The sequence below is a fragment of the Chrysochloris asiatica genome, unplaced genomic scaffold (genome assembly GCF_000296735.1).
Source record: "Chrysochloris asiatica unplaced genomic scaffold, ChrAsi1.0 scaffold00393, whole genome shotgun sequence".
Taxonomy (NCBI): Eukaryota; Metazoa; Chordata; class Mammalia; order Afrosoricida; family Chrysochloridae; genus Chrysochloris; species Chrysochloris asiatica.
This window is the reverse complement of record NW_006408911.1, coordinates 1,139,110-1,155,590: the sequence shown is the minus strand read 5'-3', so window position 1 is coordinate 1,155,590 and position 16,481 is coordinate 1,139,110. Positions and strand designations below refer to the sequence as shown.

At 44.0% G+C, this 16,481-nt stretch overlaps 1 protein-coding gene across 1 annotated transcript in view; it reads left to right on the top strand.

Annotated features, from left to right (window-relative positions):
• Positions 1 to 9,479: 9,479 nt before the first annotated feature.
• Positions 9,480 to 16,481, top strand: part of LMCD1 (LIM and cysteine-rich domains 1) — an 88,732-nt gene continuing 81,730 nt past the window's right edge. The window contains exon 1 of the mRNA XM_006876591.1: positions 9,480 to 9,584. The gene's annotated coding sequence lies outside the window, so the exon portion shown is untranslated. The remainder of the gene's footprint in view (positions 9,585 to 16,481) is intronic.

Genomic DNA, 16,481 nt, shown 5'->3' with positions numbered 1-16,481 from the left:
CACTGAATCAGTTCTGACTCATAGCAACCCTGTATAGGGTTTCCAAGGAGAGGCTGGTGGATTTGAACACTGACTTTGATTCAAACCGACATTGCAGTCAAATGCTTATCCTACAGCACCACACGTGGGCTCCACTTCTAGCCCCTCTTTTAAAGGACTCATTTGATCAGGTTAGGCCCATTCAGGATAATTTCCCTTTTGATTAGGGACCTTAATTATGTCTCAAAATCCTTTGCTGTAAGTGCAACATAATTCCATATATCAAAGGTCCATCCGTTTTGATATATTCCCATCTCTACTCAAAGGATTGGGCCATTGGGATCATCTTAGAATTCTGCCTATCACAGAGCGTAAAAGATGATCTTGTGGATACATTTCATTTGACAAAACACAACACATGCCCATTTTTAACTGGAAAACATACCCAAAGACAAATAAGTATCTGAACCAAATCAGTCAACTCAAAGCCTCCTCTCCCCACCTCCAGTGATGGGGCTAAAACACAAGTACGCAGGTTTCCTGGGTCTATGTACTCTCCTTCCTGCACTGTCAGGTGGGATGTGTGCCTGATACTCCGGGAAAATAAATCATTCCCTCCCAGTAGATTAGGATACATTTGAGTTGCATGTGGGACCAAACTGTGGGGATCTGAATTCCAGATCCATTGTTCTTTTACAATGGGCAGTCTGTGCTTATAGCTTTAGGTATCCCTGTCAACATAACCTCTAAGGTAGAAGAATGGTAGGAATCAACCATCATGTTTTGTTTTATCCAAATGTCTGGTTTTTATAGGCAAAGCCTTTCTTGATCTGGGAGGCCATAAAATAATCTGAAGAAAATTAGATGCAGTTATTATAAAATTAAGGGACACACACAAAAAGTTGTGAGCAATTCACATATGGCCCAAGTGATGGTCCAAGTTGATACAAATTTTATTATACTATGTGATTTCCTGACAATTTATACCAACCAACCCTTGGTGGGACAGTGGTTAAAGTGCATGGATGCGATCCAAAAGGTTAATGGTTCAAAACCTACCAATCGCTTCATAAGGACTAAATATGGCTGTCTGTTTCCATGAAGCTCGCAGCCTTGGAAGCCTGATGGGGCCATTCTACTCTGTCCTCTTAAATTACTCTGAGTCAGATTCAACTTAATAGCAATGAGACCCTTAAGTATTGGATGTTTTGAATGAAAACCAAAACCAATTATTGTCTACTCTGATTCACGGCAACCCCATGTTTGGCAGAGTAGATCTGTGCTCCATAGGGTTTTCAATGACTGATTTTTTAGAAGTAGACCTCCAGGCCTTTCTTCAGTGGTGTCTTTGAAGAGATTCACACTTCCAACCTTTTTGTTAGCAGCTGAGGGCATTAGCAATATGTACCACAAAAGGACTCCTTGGAATAAACATAATACATAAAAAATAAAATCATAAACAAATAGAAGACATCACTCATGCTTTACCTTAAATCAACCCGAGTCATACCTGCTACATGGTAACAATAAAAGCATCCTTGTGAGTCATGATTATTGGGGATTTATGAAAATGTCTGACGTGCAACCATAAGATCTGGGTTCAAGATTTTGCTCTGTTTCTTAGCTATGCGACTTTGGGCAAATCACTTCCCCAAGCACAGTGCTTGGGACATATAGTATACTAAATGCTATTGGTTCCCATACCCTCTATTTCTGCATCTGAGAGTGGTGGTGTTGCTAGGTGCAGAACCATCCCACAACTATTAGGTGTGAGCCCACAGTTTCAGTCACTGTGCCATCTCATCGACTTCAACCAATCATGAGGTCCTTCTCTAGTGACTTTTCCCTTCTGATCATGAGTCCTTCCTACCAAGGAGCATTCTGGGTGCATTCTTCTGGCAGGTCATGCTATAGTCAATATTCTTCACCAACACAATTCAAATGGGTCAGTTTTGTTTTTTTGTTTTTTTCACTCTCCACCTTTTGCAGACATATGACGGAATTTAAAATATTATGGTTTGGGTCAGAGGGCCATCTTTGCTTTTTAACAACACTGGTAATGAGCTGTTGATAATTTTCAGCTAGGTTCTATTAGTATCGCTTGGGTGTCCTTATGGTGAATTAAATAGTAAATCAAGTACTGTCATTTTTCCTCTTACAAACCCTCTACATCAGCTTTGCCCATTCTGGTAACCACATGCGGCTACTGAACACTTGAAATGTGGCTATTCTGAATTAAGATGTACTGCAAATATAAAATGCATACCAGATTTCAAAAAGGCAGCACGAAGAAAAAATGCGAAACGTATTAGTAATTTTTGTCTTGGTTGTAATGTATATAGAAATGACAGCATTTTGCATATATTGTGTTTAAATATATTATTAAACTTTCATGTTTCAGAGTCTGGTGGCACAATGGGTTAGGTGTGAAGCTGAAGCTGGGAGTTTGAGCCCATTCAGCAGTTTTTCTGGAGAAAAGTCACGCCAATCTGCGTCTGTAAAGATTACATCCCAGTAAATCCTATGGGACAGCTCTGCTCTGTCACATGCGGTCACTACGAGTCAAAATGGTCTCAAGAGAGCACCCAATAACAACGATACATTTTTAAATTACTGACGTGGCTCACATATATTTTTGAATTTCATGTGTGGCTCTCATATATTTCAGCTGGCCAGCATGATCTACAACTTCAATTGTTCTCAGAACAGAATTTAAGTCCTGGTTTGTTGTTGTTACGTGCCATCAAGTCAGTTCGGACTGATAGTGACCCTGTATAGGGTTTCCGAGGCTTTAAATCTTCTATGGAGCAGAAAGTCTTATCTTTCTCCCTCAGAGAAGCTAGCGGGCTTGAACCTTGGTTTATGTTTTCTATCGCTCTCAAGTTATCTCATGCCATCCTCCCTGTCCCTCACTACCCTCCAGTCACATGGACCTTACTACTCTCTCAGATGTATCAAGTCTTCGCCCACTTCAAGATCTTCACATCCTTCTAAAATGAGGTGATTCTCCTCCGAGCAGACCCATTCTCTTCATTTAGCTCTGTTGTCACCTCCTCCATTGAGCCTCCCTGGACCACCTGACCTAAATGAGGAGCATCCAGCCTTTCTCTTCCTCATCCCTCTGTTAACTTTCTCTTTGGGACCACTGCCATCCTAAGTTGTCTTATCTAATCATGCATTCACCTGTTGAGTACTGTCAGCCACCTCACTCGAATAGAAGCTCTGTGAGGGCAGGGACCATTGCTAATTTATTCACCACCATATCCTTAGCTCAAGGAACACACAGTTCTCAATGAAATATTTGTTGAATGGATGAATGATTCAATGAATGATTGAACAGCGAAAAAGGCATGAGACGCAGAGGAAAAATCTGTATGGAAATCCCACTGATACTGCTATCAACAACAACATTATCTTACTCCAAGGGCTGCCATCTCTTACTTGTAACATATCCTTGCCAACGAGTTTGGGAGGCAAGCATTATGAAAGGATACAATCTAGAGTTGTTGTCCTTAGTCAATGTCGAGTTATCAATCCCATGTCGAATGCAACAAAACACTGGGACCATGGTGACACATAGGGTTTTCACTGAATGATTTTGGGAAACATATCTCCAGGCCTTGCTCCTTAGTTTCTCATAGTCTCTTAGCACTGCCGAAAGCTGTTCTGTATCATAGCAACAGAAAAGCCTCCTCTGATGGATGAGGTGCATTGGCCAGAATTGAAGGTAAGTCTTCCACTTGAAAGGCAAAGATTATACTAGGGGCTTCAAAAAGTAGAAAAATGAAATTAAAAGGCAATGGAATTTTTTTGCAAATTTTTGAAGTTCCCTCCTAGTACTAAATTGCCAATGCCCCCAAGTTGGAATTGTTGGTGTTAATTTCTGTTGAATGGATCCTCATGGAGACCAAGTGTGTGCAGAATACAACTGCTCCACATGGTTTTGAGGAGTCCTGGTGTGGCGCTGTAGGACAAACACTAGAATGCCAGGTTGGTTTGAACCACAAGTTCGGCAGTTCAAACTCAACAGTCACTCATCAGAAACCCTATACAGAGACACTATGAGTCGGAACCGACTCGACGGCACTTAACAACAGCAGCAACGTAAGGGTTATCAAGACTGAGAGCTTTTAGAAGTAGATCACCAGGACTCCAAGCCCCTCTGCATAGGTTTGAAACATCAATCTTTAAGCTAATAGTGGAACACCCAATGGAGCTAATATTTTGTACTACTCAGGGACTCCCAATTTGGATTGTTGTTGATAGGTACTGCCAAGTTGGTTCCAACTCCTAACAACCCTAACTACAACAAAACAAGATATTATGTTGAGTGTATTGTTGCAGCCTCTGCTTTACCATGTGCGATAAAATCCTCCACTGACTGATCCCTCCTGATTAAATGTCCAAAGCTCATGAAACTAAGTATCACCATCGTTGCTCCCAAGGAGCATTCTGGCTGTACTCCTTCCAAGACAAATTTGTTCATTCCATGGTATGTAATCTGGAGTTGTGGTTGTTAAGTGTCATCAAGTCGGTTCCAATTTATAGCAAAATAGGGTTTCCAAGGAGCAGCTGATGGATTTGAACCACCAAAATTATGGTTAGCAGTCCACTGCTTATCCTACAATGCCACACCAGGGCCTAAATTCAAATTTCAGTCCTGTCACTTAATAGCTGTTTGGCCTTGGATAAAACCCTTGACAGTGATGACTTTCGGTTTTCTCCCACAGTGCTTTTATCTTTAAGTTCAAATAAAGTGATTTTTTGTCAACCAGAGAGCTCCAATTTCAGTTATCAGACCAGAAAGTTTTTAAAGGTTGTTGTTAAGTGCCATCAAGTCAATTCTGACTCATAAACACCCTGTGTAGATTTTCTGAGGAGTGGCTGGTGAGTTTGAAATGCTGACCTTGTGGTTTAAACCAACCTTATGGTCCAGGGCTTTATCCCACAGTGCCACACCAGGATTCCTCTTAAAGGTCAGGGATCCATTTACCTAGATGTCCCCAAGTACTTAACAAAGATGTCCCCAAACTGAGGGATGAATAAACTCATCTAATAATTCCCACCACCACAAAGCAATGAACCTAGAAGAAACCAGATCTGTGTTATGTATTACCCTGACGAAGCTACCCCATTGTCTTCCAGAGAGGCTAGGAGGATCACAAAGTCAGAGTGAGGCTGAGGGACCAATGATCAGATTTCCTGTTTTCTATAGCAGCCACAATTTATAATTGTCTGTCCAGATGTTGAATTAAGTCTCTGATTACTGGCCCTCAGAATGTCTGGGTCAAGACTAGAATAAAAAGAGTCTGAGTCAGCCACCTCAGCTACGAGGAAAGAAAGCTCTAGCACAAAGCAGGGATTACCTCTCTGCACACAACAGGTCCTTGTCCAGAAGAGATGAAATGGCTACTGCAAACACTAGGTCCTCCTCCATTCTAAGTAACTGTCGAGTATCTGCCTTCTTAATTGTACTAAGGCCATTGGCAAAAATAAGGCTGGGAGAAGGGACTACTTTAGCCAGAGCTAAACAGTGTTAGAGTCAAAAAGTCAGGATTAATCAGGGGAATGATTTCTCAAGATGAGGCAAGAAGGGTGGCTGGCAAGAGTGGGAAATGACTTCAGAGGGATGGCTTTTTGCAGAGTTTCAAAGGGATAAAGCTTGCCTTTGTTCTGCTCCCGGCTTCTGTTCCCTCAGCTTTCAAACATAATGGCTTCTGGTGACACATCTGAGTTCAGTTCTGTATTATTCCTGGGATTTGCTACTAAATAGGCTCTTCACCTGGAAACCTCACTCCCTCCCCTACCGCCCTTCCAAAATTCTATTGGCCACTGTTGATTTATATAGTGTTTTGTCATGCAGTATACCAGGGAATAGGAACAACTTGGGCAGGGTGTAGTAGTACTCCATCTTTCCCTATTCCCATTGAGATGGGTTGAATTGGGTCCCTGAAAAAAAACTATGTTAAGGTCCTAACCCACATTACCTGTGATTATGACCTTGCTTGGAAATAGGGTCTTTGAAGATGTTATCAGTTAGATTCCCATGAAGTCATACTAGAGGAGGGTAAGTCCTAATCTTATGTGACTGGTATCCTAATAAAAGAGACGGACACAGAGACAAAGAGACAGAGGGAAGGGCACCGTGTGAGATGCTGTAGTTTCAACTCAAGAGACATGTGGAGCATCCAGAAGCTAGGAGACAGGGAAGCACAGAACAGATTCTCCCACAAAGCCTCAGAGTATCAAAATAGCTGTCACTTTGGTCTCAGTCTTTCAGCTTCAAAACCATGAGACAAAAATTTCTGTTCTTCTAAGTCACCCAGTTTGTGGTACCTTTGTTACAGTAACCCTAGGAAATGACTACCCCTACCTTACCTTACCCTGCTCCCCGCTGATGAAGAATCAGAACCCAATATGCATTCATTCAACAAAGGCATGCTGAACATTTATCATAGGGGTGAGGAACCTTTTTTCTGCCAAAATTGATAACATCATTCATTTTGCTATTAGGTGCCATCGAGTCGGTACTGACCCATAGTGACCTTATGCACAACAGAACGAAACACTGCCTGGTCCTGGGCCAACTTCACTACTGTTGCCACGCTTGAGTCCATTGATGCTGCCACTTGGCCAGTCCATCTCGTTGGGGATCTTCCTCTTTTTCTCTGACCCTCTACCTTACCAAACATGATATCCTTCTCCAGTGACTTTCCCTCCCCCCCATGACAATATGCCCAAAGTATGAGAGATGAAGTTTGGCCTTCTTGGCCTCTAAGGAGCACTCTGGCTGCACTTCTTCCAAAACGGATCTATTGGTTCTTTTGGCAGCCCATGGCACTTTCAATTATTCTCCTCCAACACCATAACTCAAAGGCATCAATTCTTCTAACAGTCTTCCTTATTCACTGTCCAGCTTTCGCATGCAACATCATTCATGGACCATACAAAATTAACAACTTAAAAATTAACCTGTTCTCTTTGGTCAAACATTTAGTTAACTCCTAATGTGATGGCTGGAATTGTGGTTGCCACAACAGGGTCAGACCAAATGATTTAGTGGGACTTCAAATCCACTATCTGCTCCTTGGAAACCCTATTCAGGGTCTCTATGAGTCAGAACCAACTCTACAGCACTGTATAACAACAACAATAGGACCTGAGGGCCAGACGCTCCCCACCCTGATCTATCACACGCTTTGCATGAGGAGACAGCTGGTAACAAAACAAACATCTCAATTATGGAAGAAAACCATGAAAATGGATTTATCTGATAAAAGAGGAAATCACAAACTGTACACCTCCACAAACATAGAAAAGGAAATCATGATTTGGCTTCATCGGTCAAGATTTAAGGGTGCTCAAAAAGATCATGTGTTCAGAATTAAATTGAAAGTTTTAGAGAGAAAAGAGTCTCCAAAATAAAGTTGGAGAAGGTACCTTGTACACATAACACTCTTATCAGTTCAAAATGATGTAATTTGAGACGACTTTCCTGTAGCACTGTGGGTTAATGCACTGTGCTGCTAAGTCGGTTTGAACTGCAAGGTTGGTGGTTCAAGCTCACCAGTTGCTCCTTAGTAATCATATATAGGATCACTATGGGTCAGGACCAACTTGACAGTACTTAACAACTCCAGTCTTCCTGTCACCAAGTGAGTCCTGGTTTCTGGCAGGGGGCACTGCCATCATGGCTTATAGGACAAACTCCTCATGGCAGGCAGAGCAGTATTCTCCCCAGGATAAATGAGGTTTATGTTTGATTCTCTGTCTAGGCAGGAAAAAACGAAACAGCTCTTGGAGCCCAAGTCTGTGGAACTGGGTCAAAACAGATGTGGATTTCTAGACCCAGCAATCCGCAGAGAGAGGAAGGCTTGTCCAACTTTCTTACTCAAGTGGTCATGGCAGAAGTTATAAGCACACATCATCCAAATGATGGGAGAAATTTACAGGTGTGCTCTCACTTGTCCAGGTCAGCATGACTCAATTTATCTCAAAAATGTTCATTTCCTACCCTTTTCCTCGCTCAACTTTTAATGCTCACTCTCAGGTGCAAAGCTTTGCTGAGTTCAGTTTTGGGCCAGCAATCCTCTCTGTTCCGATCTCAGCCGTAAATCAAGAGTGAGAATAATAATGACATTTGAGGTGATCTTGAGGGACTGTGTGAGAGAGACAACAGAATGATATGTGAAGAGTTCAGTAGTTGGTGCATCGGAGGGACAATGTTCAACTTGACATCTACTGGATTAGGACAGTGCTTTCTTCTTCAGCAAGCAGTGGTGGTTCACTGGAAGACACAGGCTTGATTCTGATCCATGCTCCTCATGCACAGCCTCAGTGGAGGAAGAAAGACCTGGTGATCTACTTCTGAAAATCAGCCAATGAAAACCTTGTAGATCCCAACAATTCCACCCATCTTGGGGATGGAGGAGGATCAGGGCAGCGCTGCGTTTTGTTGTAAATGTGTGTTGTGGACCAAATCAATGGCAGCTGACATCAAAGCCGGGATCATATGTGAGCGCAATGAAAAAAGGTGTGTGAAGAGTTCAGGAGTCTCGATGGCATGTATAAAATCAGTATAGTATTCTCTGTATGGCATTCTCTTCCTCACTCCACAGGGAGGGGGATTTGTGTTAAAGCCAGTTATGAGACTGCAGTTTAATACTTTAAGTTTAAAAATCCTAACACACTGGGATCATAACTCACTTATTTGGGGGCTGCCGTCGAAATCGAGGTCTTTCTTATTAGAGCCCTTTTCCTCCTTAAACCGAAACCAAACCAAACCCACTGCCTTGAGTGTATGCTGACTCATAGAGCCCCTATATAGAGTTTCTGAGAGACGGTAAATCTCGGCAGGGGCTGCCTCCTCCAATTTAGTTAACACATCATCATCTCCAGGAATCGCTTCTACTCCCTGGTGACTAGAGATCTTGCCAGTTTGGGGAGAAATTAGTTGGCTGAGTCAAAGCCACCTCAAAGCACCTGCCTTGCCTCTTTCTCTCCTCCACCCACTACAAGGCAGAAAGGGTGGGCAGGGGAACTCGGCTCAGGATTTATTTTTGGACCCAGCTCACTAAAAATACCCCAGACTTCCCCTTTGATCGCTCTCCCTTTTGACCTGAATGGAGCGAGGGGACTCAGCCGCTCGCCCCACCCTCTGCGCCTTTCCTTTAAAGGAGAAGGGCGTGGGGCTGGATTCCTGCGGCAATGAAGGGACAGATGTGAGCCGCCCCGACAAGGGCCGTGGCCACACTGACGTCAGGGCAGAGCTGTGCTGGGCTGACTGCTAGAGACACCCAAGGGATGAGGGCGTGGGGGTGTGGGGGGGCGGGGGACAGTCTAGCATCGGGATTGGCTGGTCAAGTGCGAGGACCCTCTCGGATTGGTTGTCCAGGTTTTAGAGGGAGTCCTGCTCTCCAATTAAAGAGACCCAGGCGCGTCTGGTTGTGCTCAGAGCTCCCGCTGCGGCCCCGCGAACTTGGCCATTCAAGTCACTGAGATCCCAGCTGCGCGCCCTCGCGTCTCCACCAGGGAAGCTTGGTGTAGTTTCTCCAGCCTAGAAGATGGCAAAGGTGGCTAAGGACCTCAACCCTGGAGTTCAAAAGGTAAACTGTGATGTGTCTGTATTTGCTCAGATTCTTTTCTTTGCTCTCTTCCCACTCCCATCCAGAGAAAAAAACTTACTGGATTCTAAGTCTTCAAAGTTGACGAAACAGTTGGGAATTTGTTTTTGAGCTAATAGACACATCCTTGCCTATACATTAAAATGCCTCTGTGAAAAATTTGCATTGGCTATTTAATTGGTGATGTCAATTGAAATTTAATTCAGTTAAATTTTTTTGATGGTTTTGTAATCCTGTGGGCTGTAGGGCAAAAAGAAATCTTAGTTTCCTTGAGCCCTCTGTGCGCCACCTCTGATGGTTGCAGTAGGGATTGGAGGGGCTAATATTTCTCTCCCCTTTGGCTTTCATTCTAGTGAACTCCTCCCCACCTTGGTTTGCATTTTTGCATTTTGTTGCCTCCATCCTCGCCCCCACCCCAACTCCTAGCTTCTTTATTCAATTTTATTGGCAGTGGCAACAGTTCTAGCACAAAGGAACTAATTTCAGCCCCTAGGGTCTGCACGTTTCTCTTTCAAGAATGGCTGGCCAGGAGCCCAGAAGGTCACGGGTGAAATGAAGGGGGGGGCTAGCAGCTGTCCCTGTAGTGCCAGTGCTCCCCACTCACCTGAAGCACAGTTGGAGAGCGTCTGTCAGCAGGAAGAGGGGTGGGGCTGGAAGACAACCTAAGCTAGCACCCTTACTTTACAGATGGAGAAACTGAGGCCCAGGGTCTCAGAGAGTTGACTTCAGCAGGCAACAGAGTATAAGGAGAGCCTTAGGAGATCTGCTTTCAAACCTGGCTCCCTCACTTGCTGCTCTTGTTGTTGGTACTGTCCAGTTGGTTCTGACTCATAGCAACACTGTATAGTGTTTCCAAGGAGCAGCTGGTGAGTTTGAGCCACTGACCTTGTGATTCAAACCCACCTTGAGGTCCAGTGCTTTAATTCACAGCACCACACTTGTTAGCTGTGCAATACTGCCCAAGTCTCCTTTCTGAGCCTCAGTTTCCCTGTTTCTAACATGCAATAAGTTCCTGCCTCCGTCCCAGCAGCAGTACCAATGATGGTGTCCCTCCCAAGTCAGTATTTCTAAACTGATTCCATCTTGTGGGGAAAAAAATCATCCTTAGATGTATCATTGTTAAGTGCCATGGAGTTGGTTCAGGCTCATAGCCACCCTGTATAGGGTTCCCAAGGAGTGGCTGGTGGGTTTGAATCACCAACCTTATGGTTCCAAGTCCAGTGTCTATCTACCCTTTAGTGCCACATCTGCACTCATATCTGTGGATTAAAATGGGAGACTTAAAATAGCACTATAGTGGAGTGAACATAAAATGCAAGCCTGCCACTTGGAGGCGAGCATTCACTTTACTTGTGAGCCCTCACACCGACCGCACATGAAGAGTACATTGTGCCCTTCTGAATCTGCACACCAAGCCACATTGGATCAGGGCATCTCAATGGAATGTACCAGGCCGTGTTGCATTTGCCAGACTATTTCCAGAATCAAGTCATCTTTCCATCTATGGAGTTTTCATAACACTTTAGACCTTTCTACAATGCCTATGACCTTAGCTCAGTGCAGTGGGGTCCATACCGACTCATGGTAACCCTATAGGTTAGAGGAGAACTGTTCCATAGGGTTTCAGAGGCTGTAAAACTTAATGGGGAGAAACAGCCCTATCTTTCTCCTGCAAAGTAGTGGGTGGTTTTGAGCTGCCAACCTCGAAGTTATCAGCCTAACATTTAACCAGGGCTCCTCAATACCTATTCATTTCTCCCTCGTAGTGAACTATGCATGCATTCGTCTTATTTCCCTGAATATTTCTTGGATTCCTTGAGGACATACCTTTCTTGCTGACCTCTGTTCAGTACAGTACAGTGGACACCGCAAAACTCAGAAAGCTTGTGAGCTACTTGCATCTAACTGGCTACCACCACAGCACTTGCATATAGTACATCTTAGGCATTATTAAGGAGCTCTGGTAGCATAGTGGTTACGAATTGGGCTGCTAACCTCAAGGTCGGCAGTTCAAAACTATCAGTGGTTCCGCGGGAGAAAGATGAGGCATTCTGTTCCCGTGAAGATTTACAGCCTCAGAAACCTTGTGCAGGGTCACTATGAGTCAGAGCCAACTTAGTACTTAACAACAACAACAGGCATTATTATTTAATTTGTTGTAGTACTGAGATTTTTATGTGTCTAAACCGCCTCCCCAAATTCAGCCTCCCCAAATTCAGCCATGGTGGGTGAGAGAGCTCAGGGCTAAAATAACAGAATCCCACTGTGCTCTGGATTTCTGGGTATTTTTACTACAAGCTGGCGGATGGTTAATGAGTGAAATGAAACAAGGGTATGTGTAAACTGCCCCTCCTCACTGCAGGCTGGGGGCCTCTGCTTACAGGAAGCCTTGTTTTTCTTTTCCTTTGCATAGGAGAGTGCAATTATCTGGATTAGAGGTGGAACATGTTCTCCTTGACACCTTATAGTGCCAACCTCCTTAGCCTGCAAAGGGTTTACTTTCCATCTAGATCCAATTACAGGCTTAGAGAAAGAATGTGGTGGTTAGAGATGAAAAGGTGGATATATATTTTTTTTTTTACCTCTTGGGACTGTGACAGTCAGAAAGAGGATTGCCGCTTTGTCTTCAACTCAAAACACTGAGGGATGAGAAAAGGGGAGTAGGTACTCTTCAATGTCTTGTTGAAATTTACCACAGTGATTGAGTACTGTATCCTATCAACAGCTGAAAAACATTTACTACGTATTTACTTTTCCAATCTGCGACCATGGGGTTTTTATAACATTTGGCTTCAGGACGCATAATCACACTTAGCCATTTTGAAACAATTTCATAGACTCTTAGGGCTACATGGGACCTATTTACAACATGAGAATGGTTTCAAACGGCTTCCAAGCTGTCTCCACTTCCCTGCCCCCCAAAGGGGAAGGAGGTGCCAAGGACCCCCAGCAGCCCCAAAGTCATAAAAAGAACTTCAAGAGGGAACATAAAATCCAAAGGTTGGAAGAAAAGTTGGAGCAGGCTTACAGATCTCCCTAAGACAGGCTGAGGGTCTCAGAAACAGTCCCCCACACCTCCTCGCATCTGTGCTGTCAAATGCTCTCATTGGCTACTTTTATCCAGCATTGATTTTTCGAAAGAGAAAGAGAAAGCTTGCTAGTATAAAGATTGCCCACATCCCTTGGTAAGACAGGGCCTTCAAGGACCAAGTGCCATTTATTTTTAGGTGTGTTTAAGAATATTGTTTACTAACACAGATTAGGATCCACAGCTCACCTCTACCACTTTCTAACTGTGTGCTCTTGGGCAAACGAATTGATTTCTGAGGCTTTGTCTTCTTCTGAAAATTAGGGAGAAAGTTGTTAGGTGCTGTTGAGTTGATCCAAAGCGACCCTACGTGCAACCGAAGGAAACACCGCTCTGCCCTGTGCCATCCGCACAATTGCTGCTATGCTTGAGCCCATTGCTGTTGTCACTGTGCCAGTCCATCTCATTGAGGGTAGCCCTCTTTAGTGCTGACCTGCCACTTTCCCAAACATGATGTCCTTCTCCAGGGACTGGTCCCACTTGACAGTATGTCCAAAGTATGAGAGTAAAGGTCTCTTTATACAAAGAGCACAAGCATGCAGTAAGAGTTTGCCATTACTACTGCCGGTGGTGGTGATACTTAAAGCGTGTATAAATCATTAAGGGGTCTTTTGGAGAATGAAGGACACACTTTTCTTTACGATTGTACTTAGTGAAAGGTAACCAACTCCCATCCAGCTGAATCTAAGCCAGTTTCTCAGCCTTGATAAGATGGGGCCATGACCTACCCGGTCTTCATTCCAGCCCAGCAGACACAAAAACCTAGAGTTTATCCTTCTGAAAATGGATCAGCAGTTATTGACTAAGTCACCATAAGTCATAAAACTTTAGGCCTGGAAGGGGACTTGGAGTTCTTCTCACAAGTTAGATAAGGAAATTAAGGTTCAAGAAAGGTCGGACTTCTTACCCAGGTTGCTGAGGCCTTTTAGGTGTCCAAAAGTCATGTGAAGGAATGTGGAAAAGACTAGAACAAAGAAATCTAAAATCCTGCTCACTGCTGAATGTGTCTATACCATTTTACGAACTCCAGAGGATTTTCTTTCTCACCCCTCAATGCAATGTCGGAGGAGCATTAAATGACGGTATTTTAACTGCATTGCCAAATTCAGCTGGCGTCTCTCTCCATGCTTCACACCAACTCCTTCTTGGCTCTCCTGTCCTCCAGGTTAGGCCTTCCTCTGTACTCGGCCTTTCCTGCTTTTCACCTCCAGTTCCTGCAGCATACAAAAAGGTTGGCACAGCGCCTAGGTGAGCTGATCCAACGTCAACACAGCTCTTCGAAAATTGTTCTTGGCTCCCTCCATCTTAAAAACATATAAAGCTGTCACTTAAAAGAACTTAACAGCCAAGATACTGGAGGCTTGCCATTAGGTGTATAAGCAACTTAGCCCCAAAGCAAGCATTATTTAAAAAAGAAGCAGAAAGAAAGAAATGATCCAAATACCTCTTGAAGCCACTCCATTGCTGTTGAATGGATTCCTACTCATGGCGACACTGTGTGTTGTAAAGTAGAAATGCTCCATAGGATTTTCTTATCTGTCATCTTTCTGGAAGCAGATTGCCAAACCTTTATTCCACAGCACCACCTGGTGCTTTCAAATCTTCCACTTTTGGATTAGTAGTGGAAAGCAACCCATTGGCACCATGCAGGGATCTCCAAGAACAGATGCTGAAACTATCACTTAGTAAATGGAAGATTTCTTGTCATGTTGTGCAGATGTTCTGAGTCTAAGGGGTTGTGTACTGTTGACTGGCTTTTGCCAATGCAACCATCACTAAAGTGATTGGAGCAGGGAAAGACTTAACCACAGATAAACCCTGGACTCTGATTTAAGCCAGCTCAGTTCAAGGCCTTTTCCTAGCCCAGACTGACCAAAATGTCTACAAATTGCTGTTGTCATTGTTTTTAAGTGCTGTTAAGTCACTTCCAACTCATAGCAACCCTGTACAGTGTTTCTGAGGAGCGGCTGGTGGGTTTGAACTGCCTACCTTACAGTCACAGTCCAGTGCTTATCCTACAGCATCACACAATTGTGGGTAAATAATCCTTTTTTGCCTCTGAGGATACTGGACCTTGCTCTTCCCTCCATATTAACTAACCATAGGTGACTAGGAAGAATTGGAAAACAGGCTGAGCACAGGCTGGGGTTTGCACAGAGCGGCTTCTGTAAGGTTCATGTGTGTTTGTTTCTTTCCGGGTGACCCTAAGTCATGAGTAGGGAGATGCTGGGGCCATCACTCCTTCGACTTTTGTCCTCTAGGCTCCAGAAGAGGTGTTTGATAAGGTTCACAACTTGCACATTGAAAATGTTGTTAGGTGCCGTCGAATCCATTCTAATACATAGCAACCTTGTATAGGGCTTCCGAGGAGTGACTGCTTGGTTTGAAGCACCAATCTTACAGTTCAAACTGATCTTGTGATCCAGTGCATTATCCTGCAGCACCAATAACAAAGTGATTTGGTTTGCTGAGTAACAAACCTGAAGGGTTCTTGTATCCTGACTGGTTCATTCAACACCATTTACAAGTGTTTTGTAAGCACAGAGTTCTGGCCAGGTTTCAGCCATTGTAATGTTGTTGCTAGCTGTTGTCAAGTCAGCTTTGGCTCATGGTGACCCCATGTGCAACAGAACAAAACATTGATCAGTCCTGTGCCACCTTCAAAGTCGCTGGCAGACTTGAGTCCAGTGTTGTGGCTACCATGTATTTTGACTGTGTTCTAACATGGGACAGTAGGAGAGGCTCTTCTAACACTGTTGTGATCCATAGAGAAAAACTCACCAGACCTTTCATCCTATTCTTATTCTGGGGGCTCTGCTGAAACCTGTCCACTATGGGTGGCCCTGTTGGCCTAGCTTCCAGCATCCCAGCAGCATATAGTACAGCACACTGACAGACAGGTGGTGGGTTATTGGACAAGTTACTTTTCCTGGGAATAGTGGAACTTGGACACGAACCTAAACTACGTTCTGCCTCCAGTCCACTGGCTTTTCCTGTTCACCAAATTTTCACATAACAACAGATTATGGCAAAACTCATTTCAACTGAGCACAGAGTTATGGAAACAGCTTTTAAAACTTCCAAACTGAAGAGGCAGCTTCTGTTCTGTAAGTGCATTTACTTAGAAAAACCCCTCCTTCCCATTTCTTTTAATAACAACAAGAGGTTTTAGCTGGCTGTGTAAGGGCTATCATTCTCTTACTAGTTGTAGCCTCTTCTGCAAGAGCCCTTCAAGATCATGAAACATTCTGATTTCACATGGAATGCTCAGGGTGTTCTGAACCCATACTGGAGAATCTCAGCTATGAGGGGCATGTATCTGTAGGAACCCTAGAAAATGCTTCTGTGACTTTAGGACTTGTGTAGAACAAGTTAAGGGGTTCTGGTGATGCAATGGTTAAGCAGTTGACTGCTAACCAAAAGGTTGATGGTATGACTCCACCCAGAGGTGCTTTGGAAGAAAGACCTGGCGAGCTACTTCTGAAACATCACCTACTAAACACCCTCTGGAGCACAGCTGTACTCTGACATACACGGGGTCACCATGAGTCAGGGCCAACTCCACAGCAACTGGATAGGTTGTAGAAAAAGTTCAGCAGGACTCTGTATGTGGATTAGTAGTGACCCCAGATTATACTTTATTAAGCACATGGTAGCGTAATGGTTACGAATCAGGCTGCGAACCTTAAGGTAAGCGGTTCGAAACTACCAGCTGCTCCGCGGGAGAAAGATGAGGCTTTCTACTCCCGTAAAGATTTACACCCTCGGAAACCCTGTACAGGGTCGCTATG